Below are 24,744 nucleotides of genomic sequence, written 5' to 3'. Positions count from 1 at the left end.
TTTCTCTTTATATCCTAAATATTATCCCATAGTAGGGATTTTATAAATTCTGATCTATTGACTAACTGATTGGGTTTGACCATAGCTCTTACCATCATCAACTTCCCCAATTCTTACATATATCCTCTGGGAGGGCTGAAACAGAATCATCTTTAACTCCAGATATACACAAGCATCAGTGACTACCAAGTGTATTGGCCAGTCTGCTCCAAGACTCGCCGGTTCCTACTGGGTGACTCCCCCAAATATGTTAGCACAACTGCCATCTATCTGCCTGCTTTCAGTGCTGCTGTTTCCTGGGGTCCCAGGAGAAGCTCTTTCCTATGGACAAGACTCTACCTGGGCCCTCATCCCACTCCAGGTTCCACAGTGCCCTTTCCGTCCTTCCTAATCAGAAGGCAGCCCTGAAACATTCTGAGCACACCTCCCACAGGCTTCTGAAGATATCTATGTATATTTTAAAATATTCTCTTTTGCATATGACAGAGTCCTGACTCTTATTATGCAGATTTCTACTTATTATTAGTGAGAATGATTTATTTTTATGTATTTATCACCTGGATCTATTTTTTTAGCGGTGAAAATATAATTAAGGGAACAAAGCAATCTCTTTACATAAATATGAAGCCGCTTAACACTACTCATTTGTTGTCAGTTACTATTGGGATAGAGACTGTTCCGAATGCCATCCCCAATTAGTAGGCCTTTATTTCATCAAGCTAAGCAACAGGCTAAAATGCATAGTTGGAGGTCGTCACAGATAATGAGCTCGTGGTCTGCTTAGAAGTCAATGCATAAATTAATAGAGCCGATGACTCACAACATCTGCTTTGAGATATCTGTTCCAAGCATTCCAAAAACACCTTCCAGTAGAAAAGATGATTTGCTTTCTTCATCTTACTATTCAGGGCTGAGGACATTTTGAGCTGGGAAGAGATCACCTCCTCTTCCCTAATCCCCTGGTCAGGAATGACCTTCCCTACTGGGACTCCCAATGGCTCTACTTTGAAACAATGAGTTGGAAAGACATTCAGTGGCCCATCTAGACCTATCTGAAAAGGGATGCCCTTCACATACTAGCTGACAAGAACTATGATGCATAAAGACCTCCAAGCAGGTGGAACCCATAGCCTCCCAAGGCAACCCATTTAGCTTTGGGATGACTCTAACATGAGAAGGTTTTCCTGCCATCACGCCTAAATTTGTTTCTCTGAAGCTTCCCTCCTGTTGATCCTACTTCTACCTTCCAAGACCAAGAAAAACAATCCTGATCCATCTTCCATATGAAAACATTCTAAGATAACTATCTCATTCCCTTCTATTCTTGAGACTAAAGGAGATCAATAGCAGTTAACAACAGTTAACTAACTGCTCTCATTGTCTCTTCCCTGAGAGCATCCTCATGTCTCATCTGAATTTGATATTGCCATCAGTCCCCAGAACAGTGCTCTTCAAACAGTGGGTGCCTCGTATGTTTTAGCCTTTAAAGAAGTCCAAGACTTAGTCATAAGAAAAGGAACAATAACAGATCTTAAGCCATATGCAAAAGAAAGCAGTCATGCCTAGCAATCTCTGCATGCAAAGGGAACAAGTACATCCAGTATGTTAGAAAGGAAGTGCTTCCATTGCTCAAGAAGTGATTGGCTATTTCCTAAAGTGTCCCATAAAAAAGGGTAGCATTTCAATAAGAAGCTAGTTTGAGGGGGGCAGCTGGGCTGGATGGCTCAGTGGATGAAGAGCCAGGGCTAGAGATGTGAAGTCCTAGGTTCAAATCTGACCTCAGATACTTCCTAGTTGCATGACCCTGGACAAGTCATTTAATCCCCATTGCTCAGTCCTGTAAAGGGCAAATTTAAGGCTGAGACAGAATATAAATATTATTAGTCACCAAGGATTTAATTTCTTAAATCCTAAATGAAACACTCAAGTCAGAATGGAGTTTTATGGAGATTTAATTACACTAGGAGGAAGAAATTAAGAAAGAGAGAGGGGGAGATTGTATTTTCATAAAATCCAAGATTTAAATTTTTGTTCAATAAAGATCTTCAGGGTAGAAGCTTGCTAACTCCTAAAATCCAGAGAATGAACTGTTTGCAGAAAGATACCCAAACCCTTACACTACAGGAAGATCCAGAATGAACCTTGGGGTGCAGTTGATTGAACTGAAGGTTGATTAAATATTTATTTTGAATGTACACTCTTATGCCAAAGGGGACTGCCCCCTAATTGGCTTTTGTCAATGCGCCCTCTCTCTTCTATTTCCCCCTTATCTCTAACTATTGTATTTTTCCTCTTAGAAAGTAAAATTTTGTATTCACCTACAGGTAGAAAATTTTAGGGTGCAGGATACTTATGTTTAGTGATCATTTGGGGTGACAAGTCCCCCAATCATCATCAGGGGGGATTGTGATTTTTAGATTTTCTCCATCTTTCTTGATCTAGCGCCCAGGAATATGCACACGCACACTACATGGGCATGTGGTAGCAAATGACAAATCAGAAACAACTGACTGCCCCCTGAGCTGTCCCAAACCAAGTTTGAGTCACCATTGGCACATGTGAGATGCAGGAAATGATGTAGAGAACTGCCTCTGGAGTTCTTATCACTTCCTGTGGAGAGAGGTAGATGGGAGTTTGATCCTGGAACTCGAGCTTGGAAGAGATCCCGCAGACAGCTTTCCTTCAATTGGTCTTGTGAGTGAAAGGACTGACTCCCCTTTCCCTTGGCTCTCAGGGGAAGGCTGCCCTTGGCCAAAGCCTTGAACTGTTGCCTGGCTCAGCCTGAGCTGGAGCAGTTTGAGTTCTCTCTCTCTCTCTCTCTCTCTCTCTCTCTCTTTTTCTCTCTCTCTCTCTCTCTCTCTCTCTCTCTCTCTCTCTCTCTCTCTCTCAATTTCTTCCTCCTAGTGTAATTAAATCTCCATAAAACTCCATTCTGACTTGAGTGCTTCATTTAGGATTTAAGAAATTAAATCCTTGGTGACCAACAATATTTATATTCAGTCTCAACCCTAAATTTACCCTTTACAGCCCTAACCACTCTTCTGCCTTGGAACCAATACATAGTATTGATTCTAAAACAGAAGACAAAAGTTTTTTAAAAAGAAGCTACTTTCAGTGGATCTAAGCAAGAACTATACTCAAAAAAGAAACCAGTTCCTGCTGAGATCTATAGAAGATACATGGAAATGGAGAGGAGGAGGCCTCCCTTCTGCTGAGAGAACAGAAGCATAAATAGAGCCAATACACCAGGGCTAATATACAGTACCAAGAATGACCACATCAGGGACAAGGAATACTGCTGCATTCATTTCAACTCTCCAGACTACAAGCACCAAGGTAGCAATTCCCTATTTCTCTTCTCCCCTTGGGCTTGCTCATATGATCCTGAAGCCTTTATCCCCCCAGGGGCATGGAAAAGTCTGTTTGCCTCTCTTTATTTTAAAACATTTCCTTTTCTTTATAATCAGAGTTAATCACAGGAATTTGCTAGTCTGAGCCTGCTTGCTGGGAATGCAATTGGAGAAGGCAATTGAGGATCCCTGGAGAAAAATGATTGAAGTAAGATTTAATGCAAAGGGGTTTCACCAGAGCTCTGTCTCTGACTGGGGGGTTCAGAAATTTTAAAATACGGAGAATTACAAGCCCTTTTCTTTCACCTTCCCAGAACAGAGAAACAATGCTCATACTAGAATCACATTAAGTCAATAAGTTACTAGTAGGGTGGGAGTTAATAAGAGGAACCAAATGACTTCACTTACCATTCAATCTTGACACTGCAACAAATGTCTGCTATTCAGGTGATAGAAATTCTATTCCACACCCATCACTGTTAATCAAGGAGGGAAGGGAGTTGATCTATGAGACAGAAAGGTTGCAGTGGCTGATAATAACCATATCAAGGGAACAAGCCTCCCCTACTCTGAGGTTGCCAGTAGGTAACATAGAAAAGCAGGGAGAAGCCAGGACTAGGTTGATGTCCCCCTAAATTGGCCTTTCTACTTAGGCTTTAGTTTTGGTTGGGCTAAGAAGCAGGAAAGCAAGGAAATCTATTGAGACCTCACTGAGATAGAAGATGACAGTTTCTGGGGAATGTGGATTCCTAGTTTGCCTTTCTGTGTCTATATTCAGATTCCCATTTTGTCTCGGGGAAAGTCTGCTATAGCAGGTTGAACTGCAAGTTCCTTCCTAAGTCCTTGGGTGCACAAACCATTGAAGCAATTGAATGGCCAGAACTCTATATTGGAAGTCAACTTTTCTATCAATTTTCTATCCCAGATAATATCTTCTGAATCCTTAACTATTCTCTTGGCCTTGTCCATAGCAGATATCACAGGTTCCTTACAATTAGTATTTATGAGAATCAAGTGATAATGTGGTACTTAATTTTGTCTTCAGGTAGAGTACACACATGGGAGATGGCACTCTATAACTGGAAAGGGCATTGGGTGTAGATTCACAAGACACATTTGCAACCCCAACTTTGCTACTCATTAGTCTTAGGGGCAATTTATTTTACTTCTCCACACCTCGGTTTCCTCATCTATAAAAATGAAGATAATCCCATAGACTGGTTCTGAGGAAAGCATATAATATAAATGGAGGGTATTAATGGGAGGTATTACAGCAGCAACTGTAACTTACTGATGTGTTTTGGCATCATTACAAGCCATTCTGGATTGCCCCCACTCTTGAAACTCAATACAAGATTAATAATACACCTGAAAGTACATACTGAATTTCATACCAATAGCATCCCCCTCCTTTTTTATTTTATTTATTAACATAAATGTCTTTTCTCTCCTTCCCACCCCTGTGAACGATGGAAAAAAAATAAATTTCCTTATAATAAATATATTTGTATGTTATATATTATATTTATAATATATATTGTTATTATATTTATATATTGTATGTATACAATATATAATATATTGTATGTTTGTAAGTCATGTTATATGACTATACCTACAAATATATATGTTGTATGACTATAAATACTTGTCATGTAACTATATACAAACACGTGATTATATTTTATATATCTGTTATATTACTATATAAGCATCTATGTGTTTGTATGTTATGTGACTGTACACTGTCTTATTCCGTACCTTAAACCCACCACTTCTCTGTCAAGAGATGGAGTGAATTTTTCATCCTGAGTCCCCTTGAATGGTCATTGTATTGATAAGAGCTTTCAAATCTGTTTATGCTGACAGTGTTGCTATAATTGTACAAATTGTTCTGTTCATTTCATTCTCCATCAGTTTAAAAGTAACTACCTCATGATCTGCAGATGACATCAAACTTTGAGGAATGGCTAACACACTGGATGACAACTGCTAGATCAAAAAAAAAAAAAACCAACAGTCAGACAGTCTAGAGCATTATGTCAGAGCTAATTGGATGACATTTAAATGCAGCAGAATTAGAGTCTTACACTTGAACTGGAAAAAAGTCTACTTCCCAAGCACAAGATGGGAAAAAGAAATCTGTCTGAATGGGATCTTTAGTGGTCTCCATGCTCTATGAGTCAACGGTGGCATAGAGTAACCAGAAACCAAATTTATAAAACTAACCTTGAACTACATAAAGAAAGGAATATCTCCCCAAAATAAAGAGGTGATAGATTGACAGCATCTGATCCTGGTCTATTTAATACGCACTATTTTCTTTAGTTATGAATACCTATAATTTTGGGAAAATGTTGTTCATCCTTCATTTCAATGAATATTAATGGCGTCATGGGATGATGACTTGCACATGAATTGCACATGAAGGCATAAATGCACAGAGTTGGCATCCTCACTCTCTCTCCCAAATACATCAAAGTCCTGTGCAAAACAAGAGTTAGAATGACCCAGAATCTTGACATGATGACCTTGACATCTTCAATGTCTCCCCAAACTGTAAATGCTCCATAGAGCCTACTTTAGTTGCTTTCTTGGCCGTAGGAACAAATTGTTCTCATCCTTCCATTCTTCCAGGGAAGTCTTCACATGCTTGAGGTAGGCATCCCCCATAACTCACTAACAGGTTCATAGCCTGTTGATTACCCTTTACTCGGTTTGGCCAGTTTGACAAGATGGTTTTACCAAGGTGTGCTCCATGCACATGTTACAGCTTCTCAGGGCCACAGGTTCTGAGAGTTGGATCAAAGGTGGACACCAAAGGTGGATAAGCAGCCCTGGGGGTCTAGCACCTCTGGTGTGAGGGCTTAGGAAAAAAATGCTAAATAAGCTGGAGAATGTCCAGAGGAGGAAGACAAAGATGGTCAAGGGCCTTAAGTCCCTGTCATACCAGAATCAATTTAAGGAACTGGAAACTTCTATTTTAGAGAAGATTCCAGATAAACATGATAGCTCTCTTAAAGTATTGAAAACATCATTAAATGTCACATGAAAGAGGGATTGGGCTTGTTCAGTATGGGCCCAGAGGTCAGAACTAGGATCAATGGAGGGAAGAGGCAAAGAAGCCAATTTAAGTGGTTTGTTATCTGGGAAGACTTCCTAACCATTAGAGCTGACCAAATATGGAATGGGCTGCCCTAGAAAATGGTGGATTTCCCCTCACATGGCTTTGAGCAAAGCCTGGATGATCACTTGTCAGATTGTTATTGTTCACAAAGCAGAAACAATTCTTTTTAAGGAGTGAGTTGGATTAGCTTACTGCCATGGTTCTTTACAACTCTGAAAAATCCATGATTCTGTGATAGAAAAATGGGCTGCGAAGGGTAAGGTACATTGAAGGGACCCATTTCCTTGCAGAGATGCAATGTGAAACTTACAGAATTCAAAATGGCTTCATTATCAAAGATCCTTGATTACTGAGAGAAGAAAGATCCTCAGCTGTAGCACATATGAGCACATTTCTTTAATTGAGGAGATGATTCATTAGGATAATGCAGTGGCCCAGATCATTGGCCAAAATGCTGCCTACAGTTTGGTTCTGAAGTCTCCTCTAGAAACAGTCACTGAAACATCGCCCAGGAACTACTGGTCAGTCTCCATGCCTCAACTCTCTCTTCACTATAATCCATTCTCCACCCAATTTCATAAACTCTTGTTATTCAGTCATTTCAATCAGATCTGACTCTTCATGACCCTCTTTGGGTTTTTCTTGGCACAGATTCTAGAGTGGCTGATCATTTCTTTCTCAAGACCATTTTAAGATGAGAAAACTGAGGCAAATAGGGTTAAGTGACTAGCTCAGGGTCACACAGCTGGTAAGGGTATGACACCAGAATCAAACTCAGGAAGAGTAGTCTTCTCAGGCGCAGTACTCTATCCACTGTGGGGCTTCTTATTTTCTCTAGGATCAAAGATAACATATTAAGCTGGGTACCCTCCTACCATTCCAGTCTTCTTACCCTCTGTTGTGTTACATGCATTCTTAGACCCAGTGACACTGGCTATTCTTTGAACAAGATACTGCAGATTGGGAGCATTTTCACTATCACTCGTGCCTGGAATATTGTCTCTCTTCTTGTCCATCTACGAGCTTCCTCAAAGTCCCAGACAAAGCCTTTCCTGAATCCCCTTAATGATAGTGTTTTCTCACTAAGACTATCTCCATGAATTTATGCAGTATATAATGTTCTTTGTACACAGTTGTTTGCATGTTGTCTGCTTCCACCCCGACCTCATTAGATTGTGAATTCCTTGAGATGCGGTACCATTTTTTGCCTTTCTTTGTACCCATCTCACTTAGCACAGTGCCTGGCACACAGTAGGTAATCAATAATTGTTTGTCAAATTAAATTGCCTGAATTTTCAGCTCAGGAATATCTTTCCCACAAGGAGCCAGGGCATTGAGAACTGTCTCTAGTAATCATCATCAAAGTATCACAAATTTAGATGTAAGAGTCAGTGAGTCCAGCCCCCTTGTTTTCCAGATTGGGAAGCTGAGTGAGACAGGGGAAGTGACTTGCCCAGGATCACTCAGCTAGCAAGTATGTTAGGTAGCATTTAAACCCAGGTCTTCTAGACTCCAAGTCATGTTGATTCCCCAAAAAGTGAACAACTATGAAATCAAACATTAAATAAGTTAACAAATACTTTGCATTTACATGAAGCTGTATATTTTCCAAAGCCCTCTTACCTCTTTTATTCACTATCAGCAACCCTATTAGGATAAGAGAACAGGTGATGTTCTCTCATTTGTCAGAGAAGGAAACTAAGGCACAGAGAATTAAATGTCCAAAAAAGAATACATGGAAACCCATTTGGTGACCTAGTGGTTTCACCCCTCATGAAAAGGGACTTATCTTCTAAGTACTCATTGGTTTAAGCATTGCATCATTGGTTAAGTGCTAGTCTTGAAGTTTGGGGAAATCTGGTTCAAATCCTGCCTGCTCCACTTCCTTTTTTTTTTTCTGAATCTCGGTTTCCTTATCTATGAAATACTAAATGCCTCCTCAAGTCTTTTTCAACCTGTATTAGGTCTCCCTCACGAGAAAGTAAGCTCCCAGGGAGCAGAAATTATTTCATTATTTGTACATACATTCCTGGTGTCTGGCACATAATAGCGGTATTTTGTTTGATGGTAATTGGTGACTGGGTTCTGATAAATGGGAGCTCACTACCTACCAAGGTAGCCCATTCTGCTTTTACATAGTTATTTTAAGACTTTTTCCTGATACCAAATATAAATCATCCTCACTGAAATTTCAAGACATTAGCTCTGAGGACAGCTAAGTGGGTCACTAGATAGAGATCCAAGACTGAATATGGGAGGTCCTGGGTTCAAAACTGGCCTCAGACAATTCCTAGGCGTGTGATGCTGGGAAAATCACTTAACCCCCATCACCTAGCTCTTACCACTCTTCGGTCTTGGGACCAATACATAGTATTGATTCTAAGACGAAAGGGAAGGGTTTAATAATTTTTTAAAGATCTTAACTCTGGGTTTGGGTTTGAACTCCACCTCTGACACTTATTACCTGTATGACTGTAGGTAAATTACAGAACTCTCTGAGCCTGAATTTCCACACCTATAAAATGGTACCTGCCTCACAGGACTACCCTGAGACTTAAATGAGAGTTAACATAAGTAAAGTGCTTTGTAAGCCTTAAAATGATATCTATGCATACAAAGAAGCTATTATTGTCAATACATATTATGACAGCACTTTGGACAATCTCAAGAACTATGTTAGTCATCATTAGTATTAATATTAAATGTGAATGGAAGATTTGTTAAAAAATGGAAAGAGTAAGTTGTCCTGGGGTCAAAAGATCTGGGACTTCTGATACTAAATAATAGCATTTTACCCTGGAGAAACTCCATGAGCCTCAATTCCTCATTCTGGAAATGGGAATATAACATTTGTATTCTATACCTCCCAACAGTGCTAGGAAGAAGGAGCTTTGTCAACCTTAAAGCATTATGGAAATGGGGGCTATTATCACACTAGAAGAGAAACTGGGCTCCTGAAAAACATTTCATGTATAAATGGGCCATCCAGTTAATATGACTACAGTACAGTCTGAAGGCCACTGAAGCCTTCAAATGGGAAACACAGCCCTGTGGCCCTGACCTTCCTCATCTGTACAATGAGGGGCTTGGACTAGATCATTGCTAAGGTCCCTGCCAACTCTAACTTTGACGAGTCAATGGATGTATGAGTCAAGGTTGGAATTGTCCAAATGAGCTAGCTGGCCTGGATTGAAGTCATTAGGCTTAATGGATTTACTATCAATAAGCAATGCCTACGGGCATTGATCGACAGCATCCTAATGAGTACACGGATAGTTGGATAGATAGATAATTAGGATCCAGTCTAGATTAACAGAAAATAGCAGAACTCCTGGATGGATATTCAAACTAGTCTCAATGCATGGAGCCTGTCTTATTGACCCCTGGCACTGTATAGACGCTTTGAGACTAATTCCATCCCCCACCCACCACAGTGGGATCATAAGGTTCGTTTTGGAAGAGACCTTAGAAGTCCTGTCATATTTTTGCCCTGGTGATAAAGCAGAGACCCAAAGGCAAAGGGGTGAGCTATCTGGACCAAGGTTACACAGGAAGTAAGGAAGGCAGGATTTGAATCAAAGTCTTCCAATATCAGATCCAGATTTCCTTCTGAAATAGAAAATTTTAGAGGCAGCATGGATTATAAGGTAATATCTGGAGTAAATAGGATATAGGATTTGGAATCAGAAGACATGGGATCAAATTTCAGAGCTGTTGCTTACTACTTGTGTGATCTTGGGCAAGACTCTTAACCTATCTAAGATATCAGATGTAAAAATCTAAATTCAGGGGCTTGGGCTACTCTGCTGTGGTTCTGGGCCACAATTTTCCTCTTGGAGATTCCCAAGGAGGAAGAGCCCACCAAGGCCATCTCAGGGACAGCTCTCATTCTCAGGAAGCTCTTCCTGGCATCCAGTCCAAATTAGCCTCTTTGCAGCTTCCAATCCTCACGCTTAGTTTGTCCTCTAGGATCAGACTGAACAAATCCAGTCTCTAGATACCTGAAGACAGCTAACCCTCCCCCCTCCCCCAATCATCTAGTCCAATTTAAAAAAAAGTCCTTACCTTCCCTCTTAGAATTAACCCTAAATATTGGTTCCAAGGCAGAAGATCCCTAAGAGCTAGATAATGGAGCTCATGTGATGTGCCCAGGGTCACACCTCTAAGAAGTGTCTGAGGTCAGACTCAACCTAGGACCTCCCATCTCTAGGAATGGCTCTCAATCCACTGAATTCCCCAACTGCCCCCTATAGGAATCTTTAATAGAGATATGGTGCTTAGAATGACGGAAGTGAGAATCCTGCTCTCCTCTGTCCTATTTAGTTCACATCTGAAATCAGGTCCTATCATCACGTTTTCAAGAATATTGATGAATTGGAGCACTCAAAAGAAGGTGACCAGGAATAGTGAGAGGAGTAGAAACTGCACCCTGACCATTAGTAGAAGAAATGGACTATTGAACCTGGAGGGGGAAAAAAAGACTTAAGGAAACCCTCAGAGCTGCTTTTATATATCTAAAGGGCTGTCATGTAGAAGAGGGATTAAACTTATTATAGGGGACAGCAAGGTGGCTAAGTGGATAGAGAGCCAAGCCTGGAGATGGGAATTCCTGGGTTTAAATCTGACCTCAGACATTTCCTAGCTATGTGACCCTGGGTAAGTCACCTAACTGTGTTCATCTCAGGGTTCATCTATAAAATGAGCTGGAAAAGGAAATGGCAAGCCACTCCAATATGTCTGCCAAGAAAACCTCATACAGGGTCACAAAGAATCAGACACAGCTGAAGTGACTCAACAACAAAATAACCTTGTTAAATCTTTTTTGGCTGCTGTGTAACACTAGTGGTGTATAATGCGTCTGCAGGTCATTAAAAATGCTTGATTATATCATCAGCTCCCATGGTTTCAATTCTCATCTCTATGCAGATGGTTCTAACATTGATTTATCCTCTCTTGACCTCTCTCATGACCTCCAGGCTCACATAACCAACAGTCTATTGGATATCTCTAACTGTATGTCTGTAGCCATCTCGAATTCGACAATGTCTGAAGCAAAATAAATCATTTTCCTCTCTCGATCCTCCCCTCTTCCTACCATTCCTATTGCTGTCTTGAGCCCACCATCCTACCAGGCACCCAGGCTCACCACCTTGGTGTCATCCTCCACTTCTTGTCGGCCTTCATCACATAGATCTTGTCTGTCTCCAAGGCTTTTTAATGCTCTCTTCTCATCATCTTTAGCACATGTCCTCTTCTCTCCACTCATACTGTGCTGTGCCAGTTCAGGTTCTCATTGCCTCATGCCTGAACTATTTCAAGACTTTACTGGCTTCTTTCCTTGCCTCAAGTCTCTGTCCAGTCCAGTTCAATCTCCACTCTGCTGCCAAAGGAATCTTCCTAAAGGGCAAGTCTTACCATGTCACCCCCCACCCAACAATGAGCTTCCATGGCTCTTCATGACCTCCAGGATCAAATATAAACTACTTTAAATATCAATCTTTTAATTTTTAATATTTAAATTAATTTTAATTTACATTAATAGATTTAAAAATATTTGAATACTTTAAATAGTAATAAATATTTCAAATATCAAATATCAACTTTCCTTTGGGGGCTTTTAAAGCTCTTCATAAGCAGTCCCTTCCTGCCTTTTAATCTTCCACTTTACTTTCTGCATATTCTCAAAATCCAACAATGGCTTTCTTGCTGTACCTTGGATAGAGCCTTTCATCTCCAAACTCTAGGGCTTTTTGCTATTAGTCCCCTATGCCTGCTCTCCCTCTTTGGCTTCCTTTAAGTCACAGTGCATATCCTACCTTCTGCGAAAGACTTCTCCAAGCTTCCCTTTAGACCACACACACACACACACACACACACTATTATATTATTATACTATTATTTTATATTATATTATATTATTAAAATACTATATTATACTATATTATACATACATATCTTTTATATGCCATATCACATATATACATATCTTATATAATATATATATATATATATATATATCTTCCATATAAATAGTTATTCACACATAGCAATTCCACACACACACTTTAGAACATGGCCTCCTTGAGGACAAGGGCCACATTTTTATATTTCTTTGTCTCCTTAGAACTTAACATGCTGCTTGACATATAGCAAACTCTTAATAATTCTCATTTATTGGAAGGGACTTAGATAGATAGACAGACAGACAGACAGACAGACAGACAGATAGATAGATAGATAGATAGATAGATAGATAGATAGATAGATAGATAGATGGATAGATAGATGGATAGATAGATGGATGGATGGATGGATAGATAGATAGATGATAGATAGATAGATAGATAGATAGATAGATAGATAGATAGATAGATGGATGGATAGATGGATGGATGAATATCATGTATGCATATCTATATAAAGGATTTAAGTAACTACTATATGTCAGACACTGTGTTTAGTAGAAGTGTGAGATAAGGGAGGAGTTGAGTAGAAAGAGACTTTAGAGACCATTTAGTCCAACCCTTTGTGTTTACAGCTGAGAAATAGAACTCATAATAATGATAGTAATAACTAGCATTTATTTAAGAGTTTTAAGGTTTACAAAGTATTTTATAGGTTGTCTCATTTAATCTTCACAAGTTTCCTGAGAGATAGGTGCTATTATTAATCTCATTTTATAGAAGAGGAAATTGAGGATGAGAGAGGAAGTGTCTTATTCAGGTTCACATAGTTAAGTAAGAAGCTGAAGTGAGATGAACTCCGACTAGAATGGGCTACCTTGGGAAACCATCGCCCTTTTGGGAGATCTCCAAGAAGACACTGGATAAGGAAGAAATAAGCATTTACTAAGTGCCTAGTGTGTGCCAGCTACTCTGTTAAGTGCTTTATTATTATTAACTCATTTGATCCTTACAACATCCCTGTGAGATAGGTGCTATTACTGTCCCTATTTCATAGCTGAGGAAATTGGGATAACAGACGTTGTTACTTGGCCAGTATCGTATAACTGGTACATATTTGAGGAAAGAGTTGAACTTGTCTTCCTAATTGTTTTCTATCCACAACACAACTAACTGCCACTGCAACTAACCACTGTTGACAAATGTTATATTGGGAATCCCTTTGGTTTGTGTATTGGAATAAAGATATGTTTAAGTTCTCTCCAATTCTCAAATTCTGTGATTCTGTTTCTTAGGTTGGTCCCTTCTCTGGGATCCTAAAACTCCTTTTTATCAAGACTGGCCAGTCTTCTGAATATTCAACTAAGTGACTTTAATGATTTTAATCAAATCATGTTGCTCTCCTATGTAAAAAAGCAATATTCTGGCATATTATTATCAATTTAGAGCACAAACTGACCTTAAAATAGAACCCTCTCATTCATGAGAGGAGATCCTGAGATCTAGCTGAGACCCAGAAGGGTTCAGTGAGTTGGCCAAGGTTTTGCTAAATTCATGTCACAGAGATGGACTTTGAACCCGTCTCATACTCTTTTTGTTTTACTACACATATCATGGAATTATAGGCTTCAGGTTTAAAGAGTCAGAATTGAGGAAACTGAGGTAAAAAAAAAGGTTTATTCAATTAGACAATAAGCTATGTCGAGCATCAGCTTACAAAGAAAAGACAAATTCAGTCCCTGCTCTCAAGTTGCTCATAGTCTACTGGAAGTGAGAAAGACAGCATACGAACAATCAAGGTCAAATAGGCTACCTGTGGAACAAATTGAAAATAATGAACATATGGGAAAACACTATTATTAAGAAGGATGGATAAAGGCTTATTTTAAAAGGTGGGATTTTAGCTGGGACTTGAAGGAAGCCAGGGAAACCAGGAGGAAGAGTTGAAAAGAATTCCAGACATGAGGAATGGCCAATAAAACTGTTGAGTCTGGAGGTGGAGTTCCTGTGTGTGGAAGACCTAGGAAGCCTGTGCCACTGCATCCTAAAGAATGTTTGAAGAGGCAGGGGAGTAAAGTCGAAGAAGACTAGGAAGGGTAGGAGGTGGCCAGGTTATAAAAGGCTCTAATTGCCCAAAGATTTTGAATTTGATCACTGGAGGTGATGGAGAGCCACTGGAGATTATTGCACACAGGATGGGTTTAACATGGTCTGATTTGTGCACATGGGTGACTCATTTGACAATTGAATAGAGGACAAACTAAAGAGGTGAAAAGGCTTTGGCAGGAAACAGCAGACTATGACAATAGCCTAGCATGAGATGATAAGGGCCCCACTGTCAAAAGAGAAAAAGATGGAATATACAAGAGTTGTTATGAAAATAATGGAAAGTGAGGTGGGATTTGAACTCACATCTTCATGATCTTGATTGAAGTCCTGTATCCTCTCCATTATGGATGTGTTATGGATCATGCAAGGATAACAAGATACAATCTTAGAATGATTGCTATAAGAATAAACCATGAGGCCTCAATGGCCATCTTGATTGAGCCATCAAAATCCAAGATATGCCCCTATGATCATAGGCAACTCAATTCATTCTTTTAGACCTCAATTTCTCCAGCTAAGCAGTGAGGATAATAACCCCTGCCCATGTTTTCCAGAGGAGCCATATCATGATCAAAAAAGAAAAAAATTAATATGCTAGAAAGCACTGCAGTGCTCTACATTCATAAATCCATCCATTTAGACCAGGGGTCCCCAGACTTTTTACACAGGGGCTCAGTTCACTGCCTGGACTATTAAAAACCTATGAACAAATCTGTATCGCGCTGTCTGGGACAGCGAAGGCTGCAACACTGGCTGGGATGGGCCTGTCACGCCTTGCACAGGGCCATCACTGCCACCACTATACCGGGCAGCAGTATACACAGTACGGAATCCCCTCCCCCAGATCGCCACTCACCATGCTGACGTCTTCCATTGTGCAGCTACATAATCCTTTGAGCAGCGCCTTGTTCTTGTTCAGTTACTCTCAAAACAAGGTGCCACACAAAGGATTATGTCACCGGAAGTAGCACTGTACATGAGCGATGCCATGCTTTTTGGCGCCACCACATACCGTGGTCCTCTCACTGACCACCAATGAAAGAGGTGTCCCTTCTGTAAGTGCTGTGGGGACCAGATAAATGGCCTCAGGGGGGCCACATATGGCCCATGGGCCATAGTTTAGGGACCCTGATTTAGAGTATCAGTTTATCTAGTATCATCATCCATACTAATACTAACAATTGGAAGATAAAAAAAATGAAGGCTAAAGTAATATCCATGGTCACACAGATAGTCAGAGGTGGTACTGGAATATAAAATTCATTATGGATCCAAACTGGAAAGGTCAGACAGAGAGAAAGAGGAAAGCCTGACAGCCAGCCAGGAGATGGATCCATAATGAAATTGGTCCTTTCATGGCTCCTGATATTCCCTATGATTCTACTTACCATCCTTGTATCCTTCTCAATCAAAATATCCTTCCTTGTCCATCACTCATCTAAGTGTGTTGCTTTCCCCTATTAGAATATAAATTCCTTGTGGGCTAAGGCTGTCTCATTTTCTTGTATTTGTATTCTGGATACTTAGCCATCTGATTGGGACACAATATGTATTTAATTTTTCATCCATTCATTCATTCTACCTGATGACAAATTTTTCCAAATTGAGCTAGGTAGGACTAACAGGTAGACATTTAGTTCATGATCAGGCTCCCATTTTATATGTTTCTAGCTTGGTAAACAATGCCTGAGCATGTACTCTACTGGCCTTGGAGTATTCAGGGTCATCTCCAGGTTCCAAAGAGGCATCAGAAGAGGACTTTAATGAAAGATCCAGTGGTATAACAATAAAATACAAAATCTATTCCTTCAGACAGGGGAAATGGTTATTTGGCTTACAATTTTCCCTTTTAAAAAAATAAAGAAACAAACAAAAGCAGGACTCCCTGGGTAATGAATCCAGCTGGGGCTCTTCCATCTGCAATGTCTCCAGGTCATCCTGGGGTAGAACAAGGCCTAATTTCCTCCATTTCTCTGCCTCTAATGGGGGCTGTCAAACACCTTCCCTCAGGAGCAGTAGGGCCCAGGAGGCATAATCCAAAAGGAATCTTTCATCTGTTGTCACATTCTCATTCCAATCAACATACCCCCTCCATCTTATTGCTCACCAGGGGACCAGAGAAGTCCCCATGGCTGTCACCAATGCCTGCAAGAATTTCTCTTCTCCTCCCAGCTCCCCATAGGTTCAAGGCTCTTTATATCTTCAAAGTATCATCCCCCACACACACACACACACCAGGTTCATTTACTCCATCATTCTCAAGACTCAACTTTGGCCCCACCTTCCTCCAGGGTCACAAGGTCTTCTTCCTCCCTTTCTCTACCCCCACCCCCAATTCTGGGTCAATTTCATAGATTTTCTGCTGTGATGAGTAGGCAGGTAGTCCTCCACATTGAGCCCACTATGGCTAGGGAGGAAGATTGGATTTCTTCAGGCCAGGATGAAACATTGAGGAGCAATGAGGGGTTGGAGAATCGGCGACTTTAGTGATGGTGAAAAGATGGTGTCCCTTCCCCATCACTCAGGCATTTCTCTGGAGCCCTATGCGCTTACCGAGTGAAACTGAAAATATTTTGATTAGACCTAACTGGATGATAAATACTGGCCTCCGGTCTATCCAGGGGCTGAATCCATTTCCTGCAATAAATAGATGGCTAGGCAGGCAGATGGTTCACAGCCTGACCAGAATATAACTTGGCTGAAGATGGAAATATGGGCTTTGGGACAAAGACAAGACATTGCTGTAAACACTGACTGCTTTCCAATAAATTCTGCAAAAATATATTATTATGTTCATCTAAGAATATAACTCTGTCTCTGACACATCCTGGCTGTGTGACCTTGGACAAGTCATTGAATGTCTGCAGTGCTCCATATCACTTTCTAAAACTTCTCCTTACAGATAAGATGATAATGGATGCTGTTAGTTTCTAGATATACACTTCCCTACATGCTTGAGATACCAAGGCAGATTATATCTATGTGTATATGAGTATATTTTTAGTCCAGCTCTGTGATTTCATTAATGTAAAGAATTCCCAGGGAAAAGGTTTCCTCTGTTCCTGGAGATCTTCAATTGTTCTTTAACTTGTATTTGGAGGACTTTCTGGGGCATTACCAGGCTAAATGACATGACCACTGTGTGACAGAGGTGAGAACTGTACACTAGTCTTCCTGGTCAGTATTCACTCTCCCAAACTCTGTGTGTGTGTGTCTGTGTGTGTGTGTGTGTGTGTGTGTGTGAGAGAGAGAGAGAGAGAGAGAGAGAGAGAGAGAGAGAGAGAGAGAGAGAGAGAGAGCCAGAGCCAGAGCCAGAGACAGAGACAGAGACAGAGACAGAGACAGAGACAGAGACAGAGACAGAGACAGAGACAGACAGAGACAGACAGAGACAGAGAGAGAAAGAGAGAGAGAGATGGGGTGGGGGCAAGAGAGATAGAGACAGACTGGCAGGAAGAGTCAAGCACAGAGAAGCAGAGGCAGAGGGATGGACAGCGAAATTGGCAGGGGAGGAAGGGGAGAAGGAAAGAGAGAAGGAAGAGAAAGAGTAAGGGGGTGGGGAAAGGACAGAAGAAGGAGGTGTGGTGAAGTATAAGGCATTATGGTTTGTGAAGCAGAAGACACCAAGATCAAATTGCAGTCCGGCCACTTTACTTGTGTGACTCCAGGTTAGTCACCTTTCATCCTCTGTAACATGAGGACCAAATCAATTCCTATGGAGTATTTTTTGTTTATATAAGAACAGAATTTATATGTAAGATAGAGTGTGGCGAAATCATAAAACAAAATTAATTTCACATATTAGAAATAGCATGCAACACTACATAACTTGGAAGAAAGAAGAGATCCATCAGTCAACATGAGAAGTGGGAATCTGAAGAAACTTGATAAGTATTAATTTAACACAATACTATTAGACACAAAGCACAAAATCACAAACTGACGTCTATTGGGAGATCTTGTTTAAATAAACAAGTGTCTGAAATTATATTTATGCAAAATGTAAATATGCATATAGTTATTTCCATAAGGTCTTAGGCAAATAGAAAGATCAATAGATATTTCTATTTGACTGATATCAATATTAGGGAACAATGTATATTATTGTGTTATATGTAAATAATCTCTATAAATGTTGCATATACTATAATTAGGTTGATAAAATAGTGATAAAGTCTGTAAATATGAGCATAGTATGTATATATATTGTATATTGTGAAGACTGGATTTAGCTCTCCCCTGATTATAACAATAAAGATACTTAGATCTTCCTTTCTTGGGAAGATTGAATTGTAATCCACAATCTATTTTTAGATTTTAATCCCTAAAAGGTAATAACTCAATATTTTAAGTAGATCTACCCATTTTTAACTACAAAAAGGTGTTAAGTAACCCAAAAGGTATAATCTAACCAAAGAAGGTGTGAACCAAAGAGTAGGCAGTTCTGAAGAAAATCGTTTGCTGTGATTGGTAGATGTGAAATTTAGGGGAGGTGACACAAGAGAAAAGGATCTTTAAAAAGAGGATCAGAGTTCAGAAGAATATATTCGATTTGAGATTTGAGTGGATGGAGGATTCTCTGAATTGGAGTTGGACTGGAGGAACTCGACCCTGGAGGAACTCATGCAAGAGGCCTCAGACTATTTTCCTTTTATACCATCATCATTGATTAGTGAAAGGCTGACTTAGTGACCCTGCCTTTTCTCAGAGGTTTATACCTCTGAGAAAGGCCCATTGTCTTGAGACATTTTTCCCCTGGCTGGGGCTTAGAAATTCTAACTGATATCAGAAGAATCCAGAGACCTCTCTCTCTCTCTCTCTCTCTCTCTCTCTCTCTCTCTCTCTCTCTCTCTCTCTCTCTCTCTCTCTTTCTCATTTTCTCTCTCTCTTTCTCATTCTCTCTCTCATTCTCTCTCTCTCTCTGTCTCTCTCTCTCTCTGTCTCTGTCTCTGTCTCTGTCTCTGTCTCTCTCTCTCTCTCTCTCTCTCTCTCTCTCTCTCTCTCTCTCTCTCCCCTTTTCTTTCTTCCTTAATATCTTCCCTCTATTGTAAATAAAACTACCATAAATTCCATTTACTTTAGTAATTCATTTTGGGATTTAGAAATTAAATCCCTGGTGACCACCAAATTAAATATTCAGAGTCCAACCACAATTAAATTTAACAATATAAGATTTGGTAATAGATTAGACTAGGGACTTAAAGAATAGTTATAATAAGTAGGGAAAAGATTAGGAGTAAGTTAAGCATAGTCTAGATAGTTAATTATACTTAGAAATAGACTTAAGTTGCATTTGCAGATAGTAAAGTTTTAATTGTTTATTGTAAAGCTGATACTGAAATTGTATTTAATGGAAATATATAAAATAGTTTGAAGATAATTATAGATATGTAAAATGGGAAAGATGTTTGTATTAGTTTAACTTAGCAAGAGTAAGTAGTATTAGCACTAAGATTCAAATTTCTTTGTAATGATTTTGTTCAAACATTTATTGTAAAACCTTAAAACAACCCTTTCCCAAACTTTCCTGCATAGAATTCCTTAGAGTAGATAAAGTTAGCATAGAATAGTGATAGAGTAATTGAGGGAAGTTTATTATTTTGGTGGGAGTAGTTAGAAAGTAGATTTAGTAGCTTGATAAGTATAATAAAAATAAGTGACCTTGGGAAGGTCACAACAAAAAAGGAAACGATTGTGGAAAGGAAAACTGAAGCAAGTTTTGGACTCTCTGCCAGGTGGAACAAACAGCAGTTGGAATGTTAGAGAGAAGAGATTGACAGGAATGACAGTTGGTGGGGAGAGGGGCAACTTGGAATGACAGTTGTCTCAGAAGAGACTCTCTTCCTGGCCCTTAGACTGGAAGGAGCCTCTCTCCCTGTATTGGGATAGAAGTACTTCTATTCCTGGATTGTTCCCAACTGTGTGCTCTACCTGGATTCCTGTGATTGTGTCATTAAACAAAAGGATTTAAGGGGAGCTGTTTGAACTGTAAGGCCAGTCTTTAGGGGTGTCAATCTGAAGAGACAAGCCCAACCAGCTCTGAAGGTAAGAACTTTTTCTTCCTCTTGCTTTCTACTGCTAAGACTTTGAGCTTAAGAAAACTAACCCAGATTAGCTTAGACAGGAATAAAGAAACCCTCCACCAACTTGTGAGGCCTGGCCTTAGCTCAAAAGCTGAGAGAGACTCAAACCCAATCTAGGGAAATCCTGATTCCCTCTTCCCTGATACCTCCCAATCCAAACTTGTTATTAAAATTCATCTTTATTTAAATAACCCATAGTCAGATAAGAGGACTATCATTTCAGGGGAACATAGAGGGAAGCTGAACCTAAGGACTCCTTCATTCCCTGTTATAAAACCTTCCTTATCCCCTGTGCCTTCTTCAATCCTCTACAATTTCCTTTAAATATTATACTTTTTAATTCCATTACAACTCTGGCTGTAATACTACCTATTTAGCCTTGGGGAAACATTGCTTCTTCTCTGGACTGAAGTTTCTTCAACAGTAAAATGAAGGAGTTTCAGGACAGAATTTGTGGTCAATATAACTGGGTATTTAGAAGCAGTCTGACACAGTGAATGAAGTGAAAGAATTGAATTCTAATGTTTCCTCCAAAATATACTGATTTTGTGATCCTGGGAAAGTCCCTTAAATTCCCTGGGCCTGAATTTCTCAATTATAAAATCAGGAAGTTGGGCTAGATGGTCTCTGAGGTTCCTTGTAGCTCCAGAGCTATAATCCTTTAAACCTATAACCTGGATTACTTGGGAATTCATGATCTTAGGGATGCCTAAAATGAGGGGTTTTCTCTTAAGACACCAGTCAGAGAAGAGAAAGGAAGTGGAAAGGGTGTGATATCTAGTGACTCTTCCTAGATCTTCCTCCTCATAAATGTAGATAAGAACTCAGAATGTGTTAGCTCAGGAAGGAATCTAAACTATGAAATGCCTATAAACCAACTTTCATCCTAGACCACTGAAAATAGTACCACTAATAAAATAAACATTTATTAATTTCCTGTTCTGAGCAAAGAACTGGGTTGGATATAATGGTAGAGGGATGGGACACAAAATTAAGATAGACATGGAGTTTGCCACCAATACAATACTATCTCACTTTCTGTCTCTGTCTCTTTCCTTCTCTATATCTCTCTCCCTCCAGAGAAAATGGAACACCAATCCAAATAACTATATTATATTATATTATATTATATTATATTATATTATATTATATTATATTATATTATATTATATTATATTATATTATATTATATTATATCATATCATATCATATTATATGGTAATTGTTTTAGAGAAATACAAAACAAAGTGATTTATATGAAGGGTGAAGAGCTAAATAGAATGTGGAAAAACTCTAGATTTGAATATGAGGGATGTAAGTTCACATCTCAGGAAATCTACATGCCATGAAGAAGTCAGATAACTATACTAAGCCTCAGTTTCTCCATCTATAAAATTTTAGGGTTGAACCAAAAGATCTCTAAGGTCTATTATTCAATAAGCATGAATACGTGCTAGTATAGTCCACACTGACTGCAATAATTTGGGGGGAATGGATGAGAATGAAAAGCCAAAAACCCTAGTAAAAACTTTTAAGGAAAGAATGAAAAAAGTATTGTGGCCTTTTATACACATTTTGATGTGCTACATGCTGTACTAGGGGATGAAAATACAAGAAAAATGGCCCCTGCCCTTAAGGAGCTTACATTCTAATGGAGATGAAGTCACCTACCCCATTTCAATATTCTGCTATCTCTTATACATCACAGAGGTTAGGGGTGTGGGCACCCCAGCAATCTGGAAAAAAACATGTAAAATGTTTTGACTTTCATGTTCTTTACACCAAGTTTAACTTTTTGCTTATTTTAACTTTAAAAAAGAAGTTGTGTGTATTTGTGGTATTAAAAGCTAAAATATGTTGATGTTATATAAAACTGTCCATATATTTTGTGAATTCTTGAGCTTCTAAACTTTTTTATGTCATCTGCTAGCCTTTGCATGTCACCTGTGGTTTCTGCAAAACTCCCCCAAAGTTCCCATTTAATTTCTTATGCTCATGCATACTATATTGAAATCATGATGAGAAAAGTTGTAAAGTGGAAGGGATACCTGTGTAAAATAGCAACACAGTTTTTAATCCTCCCCTCTAGACACCCATCAGACTCTTTGTTTGTCTTCATTCAGTTTCCTCCTATGATTGCAATGAGTTGCACCTACTTCTATCTAATGGGCAATGTGGACTGTATGAATGCAAGGGTCCCTTCTAGTCCCGTGCTAACATACCTATTAGTCCCAAGATTTTCTGGCCTTATGACACTGAGGAAAAAGGACAAAATGTCCAAGACATTGAGTCTTCCATTACTCTACTCTCTAAATATGGGCCCCCAGTTGACCCACTCTGGAAACATCCCTAAGTCTAAGGAGGGCAACTCAACATGAAAAAATCAAAGAAAAGTGGTGAGTGGGGACGGGTTCCCATGACTTGCACCTGTGTCTGCTGTGACTCTAAAAGCTAAAGTTTCCATCCCATGCCTGTCGTCTTTGAGAGCAGGAGCTTGGTAAAACTGAGAGAGCAGCTGGAGCTAGGATGGAATTCGGGAACTACCACTTAGCAGCCTGCATGACCTTGAGCAGTTCACTACCTCTTCATACTATAGTTTCTTTATCTGTAAAATGAGTGCATTGGAGTTAATGACCTCTGAAACAAGTCCCAAATCTGTGATCTTGGGCTATGGAATGGTTTGGTTTGCTTGTGTAAATTGCCAGGAGCTGGGTTAGTTTCCACAACATGATAGATGGCTGTTAACTAAAATGCTAACTAATATAATATCTTGATTTGGGCTCAATGAAAGAAAAGCCAAAGGTTAGCAAGAGTCATTAATAAATTTAAGTTAGGTCAGAGAGCCAAACCTACATCTAAATGTTAGGATTCTTTATAAAAAGGGGCTCTGAGCTATTGTAATTTGTAATTACATTAATAATTTTTCATCTGCTATAAGATTCAAAGGAGAGAAGAGAAAAGGGCCATGTGAACCAGAAGGCCATCATAGTGACTCTAGATCTAAAAACTAGCTGATCTTTCTACCAGAGAGCAGGTAATTATGTATCCTTAAAGAATTATCCTTATTATTATTATCCTTAAAGAATTTTTTTCAGAATAGTAAATTTAATTAACTGATGAAAAACATAGAAAAGAGAGGTAAGTGACTGAAGAAGTCTCACACCTAAACTAATATGTCCCACTTGTCTCAAACAAGTGTACCAACAAGTCTCCAGAAGCAACCAGGTCTATCTCTATTCAGCAGGAAAGAGGGAGAACAGGAGGGGCCAAGTATTACCTGGTCCTCTGTAACCTCCACAGTAATAGTCAGAGGTATCATCCCATTTATTCTTTGTTTCTGGATAAAACCTATTGGAGACCACAGGAATGAGCCAAAAGTAACCCTAGAACAAAGACTGTCAGAACCAAGAGGGACCTTGAAAAGCAAACAATGAGTATGCTGGGAAACCTTAGAATGTGGGATGTCAGATCTGGGAGGAATCTTAGGACAAAGAATGTGAAAACCAGGAGTGACTTTAGAACTTTTCTAGACTGTTCTGTTTTACAGAAGAAGAAACTGAAGCACAAAGATGAGAATGACTTGCCCAAGGGCACACAGACTAAGATTCAAACCCAGCTCTCCTAATACAATCTCCAATATTTTCATTTTTCTGCTTCTTCTCTGTGGTACTTGAATTTTCTAGCGTTCAAAACACTCTATCATTTCTACATCAGTAACGCCCACTTGCAAACTACTTTATTCTTCAATCTCATGTCCATGAAGTTGGCTGATTTGAGTGTGAAGCAACAACTTAAACCACTCCAAAAATTGTCTGAAGGTCTTCTCAGGAGACCTTCCTTAAAAATCTGCATTCGTCTCCATGAGAAGATGCTTCTGAAGACATAACGCCAGGCCTCAATTATCTCCAAGCTCTCCAAAGTGCAGTAGAGTGCACACCAGATGTTCTGGCTTGCAGTAAGTGTTTTATAAGAATTCATTTCTCTGGCACTTTAGGCTTTCTCTAAAGTGCTTTTCCTCTACACACCCTATTAGTGCTGCCCCTCACTGTACACACTCCCACATGCATATATCCTTTGTTTGTATATGTGGACTTATTTTTGCACATGCTCTGTCCCCCTCAGAGAATGCACGTTCCATGAGGGAGGAGCTCCCTTTGGGGTTTGTATAGGGG

The sequence above is a fragment of the Monodelphis domestica genome, chromosome 2 (genome assembly GCF_027887165.1).
Source record: "Monodelphis domestica isolate mMonDom1 chromosome 2, mMonDom1.pri, whole genome shotgun sequence".
NCBI classification, from domain to species: domain Eukaryota; kingdom Metazoa; phylum Chordata; class Mammalia; order Didelphimorphia; family Didelphidae; genus Monodelphis; species Monodelphis domestica.
The sequence above is the reverse complement of the archived record's forward strand: the minus strand, read 5'-3'. Positions refer to the sequence as shown.